This window comes from Hibiscus syriacus, unplaced genomic scaffold, assembly GCF_006381635.1.
Source record: "Hibiscus syriacus cultivar Baekdansim isolate YM2019G1 unplaced genomic scaffold, ASM638163v2 tig00110343_pilon, whole genome shotgun sequence".
Lineage (NCBI taxonomy): Eukaryota > Viridiplantae > Streptophyta > Magnoliopsida > Malvales > Malvaceae > Hibiscus > Hibiscus syriacus.
The window spans coordinates 48,307-54,672 of NW_024062694.1; the positions used below are offsets into that span (position 1 = coordinate 48,307).

General features: G+C 32.8%; 1 pseudogene; it reads left to right on the forward strand.

The window, feature by feature from the left end:
• The first annotated feature begins 280 nt into the window (after nucleotides 1–280).
• On the forward strand, nucleotides 281–1,359 carry LOC120120649 (annotated as a pseudogene).
• The last annotated feature ends 5,007 nt before the right edge of the window (nucleotides 1,360–6,366 follow it).

The following is a 6,366-nucleotide window of genomic DNA, read 5'->3' on the forward strand; positions in this document are numbered from 1 at the left end:
TCCACCTACACTCCAAAAGTTATATCTAAACAATATATAATATGTGTAAAAAATATATATCTAAAAATTACATTTAAATAATAAATTTAAATCTTCATAAATATTAAAGGAGAACATCATTTAAAACAGCTAAATAATATATATTTAAAAATTATATTTAAAGGATAAAAAAAGTTAATATGTATATAACATTTTGATAAATAATAGATGATTAAAAAAAAGCTATTTTGATATTTAATCTTTAGGAATATATACATGATTAAAAAAAAGCTAAAATTTTACACCCTCTCCTTCCTTTCACTTTCCTCTCTATTTTCTTCCTTATAAAATCCTACGTTTCTACCGTCATCTTGGCTTTTTTAATCCTCAATCTTCGTACCCTTGAAGAAGCCATGGAAGTGGTGGTGCCGGTGCCTGCAGCGGCAGTGGAATTTAACTTGGACAACACATATTCGTCTCCATACATGACTGCTCCTTCGAGTCCTCAAAGCTTCATCTTCAGTGCTCCCACCAGTCCCTCTCGCGCTTCTTCGTTTGCAGCGGTTCCTTTCGACTGGGAGGAAAAGCCCGGTGTCCCTAAAAGAAAAGATTTTCATGGAAGAATCGACAAGAAAGATGAGACCAACAATGATGATGATGTTGAAGATTTTGATTTTGAGTTCGAGTTTAGTGGACAGTTTGAGAGAACTTCTTTGTCAGCTGAGCAGCTCTTCGATGGCGGAAAGATTCGGCCATTGAAACCGCCGCCTGGGTTTTCGGCGCTCTCGACCACCGTTTCTTCTCCGAATCGATAGCTTTTCGAAAGAACGACTTCGATCCGTTCTAAACAGCCATCGAGAAGTCTCGTTATCGATCCTCTCCTCGTCCTTCATCATTATCTTCAAGCTCCAACAAGTACAACTACGTTCATAAGAAGAGCAGATCATTGTTGTCTCCTTTTAAAGTATCCAACGACACCACGTTCGAGCAAGAGACAAGCAATCCCGAATCCTATGTTTCTTCAATCCTGTCGGCCATTTTGTTCTCAAAAAGTAACAGAAAATGGAATTTGAAAGATCTTTTTCTGTTCAGGAGTGCGTCGGAAGGGAGGGCACGAGGAATGATTATTTCGGAAAATATGCTGTTTTGTCTAAGAAAGACGCCGACGATGTAAACAATTTAAGCTTCCGGTCCACGGAGAGTGTCGGGAGTTCGAGGCGAATTTCGGCTCATGAGTTGCATTACAAGGCCAACCGGGCCATGTCGGAGGAGATGAGGAGGAAGACATTTTTACCATACAAGCGGGGTCTCCTCGGATGCATGGGGTTCAACCCTGGGCTGCATGAGGTTTCTAGGGGGTATTGCGTCTTTGACTCGTGAATGATCAAACATTTCTTTGTTTAATGTTCCTCGAATTTAAATATAAATGTATTTAAAAAAATACATTTATAAAATTTACTGTAACTAAAAATTATTTAAATTATCTTATAACCATTTTATTTTATTTTTCATTTTCCTATGTTCTAAAATAAATTGATATGGCTATGGATCAAAATATAAAAGGTTGTTTATTTTGTCACGCTTGATTGTACGAAATTACATCTATATTGTCACCACGAAGCATGGATTAAAGGCATAATATGAAGAGCACACCAGGATAATGGTGAATTTAGAAATATTTTTGGATAAGTAGATATATGTTAATAACATAAATTTTTAAATGAGATAGATAAAATTAAGATTTTAGAAGAGACATCGTTCGTAAAATAAGTAATTAAGTAAAGAAAACTCATATTTTAGTACAAGTATAAAAAGTTTTAAGATAGACATTATCAATAAAATAAATATTTAATAAAAAAATTAAATTTTAAAATAAACACGCGTCCATCTTCAACGATACGAAAGCTATAGTTGTATGGTATAATCATTACGTTGTGGAATAATGACGTTTGTAAAGCCTAAAGTTGTGCATTGTTTCAACCCCTCATGCCTTCAAATTTTCAACCGATCACCTACGTTGTGTGCTAAAAGGTTTGGCAAACTAATTTTTTTTTACAGAAAATCGTTAGTTTTATTTAAAAATGAAAAATATTTAGAATTATAATGAATTTTTTTAAATATAAATGTAAACCTAAATTAAATTATAATTAAAACAGTTCCTATAACCATTAACACAAAAATTATCCACCTAGATCATAAAGACAAAAAAAAGATTAAAAAATCTAATCAATTCTCGAACAAAATAAAAATACGAACAAATCTGACTGCATCGTCAAACGAACCACAAAAGGAGATGAAGCTACTGAAGACCACCAACAAATCGTAAATCATAATCAAGCGACATGAGAAAACTATCCACGAACGCAAAATACGTTTCTAAATCAATCTGAGGGTCCAAAGCAAAGAAGATCAACATGATAACAAATAAGTGTCATCTTGATTAGTTGTGGCGATGTCAAATCTAACCCTGATAAAAAAATAAACGAAAATGGAAAAAGACTGTAAACTACCAAAAGACAGAGAAAAACTTGCCGTAATGATAGAAAACATGTTACAAAGACATAATTATTCTTATTAAAAAATAAAAAAAAAATAAAAACGATATAATTATTCTTACTAAAAACCTAAAAAGAAGACAACAGAAGACGACAATCAACATCAAAATCGGTGTCGTCTTCGGTTAAATAAAATTAAAGAAGAAAAAGTTATATTGATTAATAAAATTGACATAAATTATAAAGAGAAAAAGAAAAAAGAGAAGAGGAGAAAAAAAGAGGGTTAGGGTTTAATTCTTAAGTTTGACAAATTAATTAATTAATGGACCATATAATCTAAAGAATTATTTTAGGTTTGCAATTGAAATCATCACATGGCCATCTCCGTGTAGGTAGGATGGACATGAGTCGGGTTTGGGTCGGGTTTAGGTCGGGTTTTGGCCAACCTGATTTGACTTGATCCAAAAAATATATATCATCCACCCGACCTAAATTCGACCCAATTTTTTGAGATAAATCCGAACCCGATCCGATCCGATACAAAATAATAAAAATATTATTTTTATTCAATAAAAACAATGATTTAATTGAAAAAATAATATATAGAGGAGTATTATTGTAATTATTCCTAAATATATAAGGTAAAATTGTATTTTTTTTCTAAATCGAGTCGGGTCGAATATTTTTCACCCTAAATTCGAATCTGACCCGATCCTATCGGATCAGGTTGGGTCGAAACCTATTGGATTCAGGTCCTATGCCCATCCTACGTGTAGGGACGTGGATGTTAAAGGAAAGCAAGTAAATGTCCTAAAACCATGGTGGCTTTATTTGTTGAACGTTGATAATCAGTTCATGATTGTGGATGACTTACTTTCACATCTAATAAGGGGAATAAGAAATTTGTGCTTATATATATATATATATATATACACGTGTGTGTATTTCTTTCTTTCTTTCTTTCTTGACGCAAACGTGTGTATTTCTAGATTGCAGGAGTATCATTGTGCGGTGTTTGTCCATAAAGAAGAAACGTAATTTCTTAATTAATTTAGTTGGCTGAAATATTAAAATATATCACCCTGAATGTTATTTTATAACCCCAACGGTTGTTTTCAAGCATGCAGCTTCTCGGTTTTTAAAGAGACGAAGTTAAAACTGAAAGGAAAAACTATACAAACGGTCACCTAATTATATAATATTATTTTGTTGAATCTTTCGATTACCAAAAGTTATAAAAATTATCCTTTGACTATAGTTTATTGCTTTGTTAAGCTCCTCGACTATTAGAAGTTATAAAATGATAATCCGTCTATTTATTATGTTCCAAATTCGTCATTTTCCGTGAAAATATTAACGACAATCTGAGCTGAATGTTAATGTGACATATGAGATTGATAAAATTTTATCCCAAAATCTCAAATGACTATCATATCTCCGACAGTAAATCAACATCCAACTCAGGCCGTCATTAATTTTTTTAATGAAAAGGGCGAGTTTGGAATATAATGAACAGTTGGGTGACTATTTTATAACTTTTAATAGCTGGGGAATCAACAAAAGCAACATCCTATAGTTGATGGACTATTTTATAATTTTTAATAGTTGAGGATTTAACAAAATAATATCATATAATTGAAGGACCATTTGTGTACTTTACCGAAAGTAGAAGCAAATTCAAAGAAATCGAAGTGAAACAGGACATTAGTTCCATATCCCGGTAAGTACTAAGGATCGGGTTTTTTTTGCCCAATAGGGAAAATGTAGACTTTATTTGGCCCCAATAGAGCACAATCAACTTTATTTTGTGAAATACAACAAATGTTACTATACAGGGGGAACTCGTCACCTCGAGTTGATAAGTTCTATTAAATATATTATTTTATTAGCCCCAATTGAGTAGATCCTACGTAGGCTATTATTTTAATTTATTTAGCTTTTAAAAATAATTTGTAAAATAATTTTAAAATAAAAAAATAATGAAACTCGTCACCTCGAGGTGAGAGTTTCTTCTGAATTAAAAAAATTAGCCGTTGGGCAACGAGTAACAACAATTGTCAGTTGCCAACGATTACCATGGAACTCGTCACCTTGAGGTGACGAGTTTGGTCTGATTTTTCGAAAAAAATAGTCGTTTATAACTGTTGGAATTGAGGTTATAAATAGGGCTTGAGGTTTAGGATTTTTACAATCCATTGTTACAAAAAAAATTGAGAAAAAAAAACGTAGTTTCTAAAGAATTCCCCAAAAAAATGTCTTCCCAACAAGAAATGTTACTCATTGATGATGTTCATATTTCATCGTTCGAACTCCCTCTAAAAGAAGAACGAGACATTCGTCAACGCGGAATGACATCGAGAGATCCACATCAGTGGATGATTATATATCTTCAGCAATCTAGTCTGTATCCAACCATATTTTTGAATGGTTTTAAGGTTAACATGAGTTGATTTCGACTCTGATTGAACATTGGATGCTCGAGACGCACACGTTTCATTTCCTGAATGGTGAAGCGAGGATTATTTTGGAAGATTTCGCTTACCAACTGGGTGTTCCAGTCAATGGTGTCATCGTCGTGAGGTAGAACAATTACAATCGTATCAGTATTGTTCATGAAGTTTTAGGAATAATGCCACCACTCGAGGTCTTAGACGGTTATCAAATACAAATCACGTGGTTGGAGTTCTAATTTCAAGTGACAGACGACTCTATCGAGGATGAGGTTATTTTTGTATAGCGTGTGTATCTTCTCTAACTGATTGGAGGGATATTATTACTAGATAAATCTGTTAATTTGGCGCACACTCAGTATCTGCCTATATTAAATAATTTTACCTAGTGTCATAGTACTAGTTGAGGCTCGACGATTTTGGCTTTTTTGTGTCGGGAGCTTTGCAAGGCTATAATCATCGAGAGGGGACAAAAAATTGATGTATCGGGCTGTCTATTATTGCTACAGTCTTGGACTTGGTATTGACTCCCGTTTATAACGCCAATTATAATAGCCCCATTTGAGTTTCCTTTGGCTACAAGGTAATTTTGTAACTTCATTTTTTAAACTAATTTTTTGATTTATTTATTTTTATCTTTTTTTAACCATTTTTTATTTTTATATTTTTTAGATGACATCATAAAATAATCGAGACCAAATTGTCGGGTGCTATAAAAAAGATATACAAATGAGGATCGATATTATCGGTCAACATGCGGTAAATATTTAGCTGCATTATTTAGTTACTTTATTATTTTGTTGAAATTGTTTAACTTTATATACTAACTTTTATAATTAATATTTATAGTTTTCTTGGCTTCCATATTGTGATGAAGAGATCTGCTAGTTACAGTCACTGAGATTTTTTATGGGTTCGAGTTATGATGTGCCGTGATGCCTTTATTACTTTTTGCGATTGTTGAGATGTGTTTTTGTTTGATAGTTTTCCTCTCATCAATCGATTCCTATGCAAATATTTGATATGGACGCGCTCGACAAATTGATACGAGTGGGAAACATATCGAAAATTTGCCGAAAAAGCACGCTTACTATATTGAGCAATGGAATCAGCTTTACTGTAACACCCTTGACCCATATCCGACCCGGATCCGAATCTGAGGTGTCACATTGACTTTTCAAATTGTTTGCTTTTACAAAATAACTAAAAATTCAAATCGATATTTCTAATAAAACCGAATAATTTATATTATATAAAACATATGGTTTTACAAAACCTATCAAAGCATACTTGATCCAAATCTTTAATTACATACCAACTACTTTCAATAAAACAAAATACATATGATTCAAGTCTTTTCTGATATGATCATTAGGAAGGAGAAGCTGACCTGACTTGCTTATCTTCGATCCATTTTCATCTTCTTGGAACCTACGTGTGAA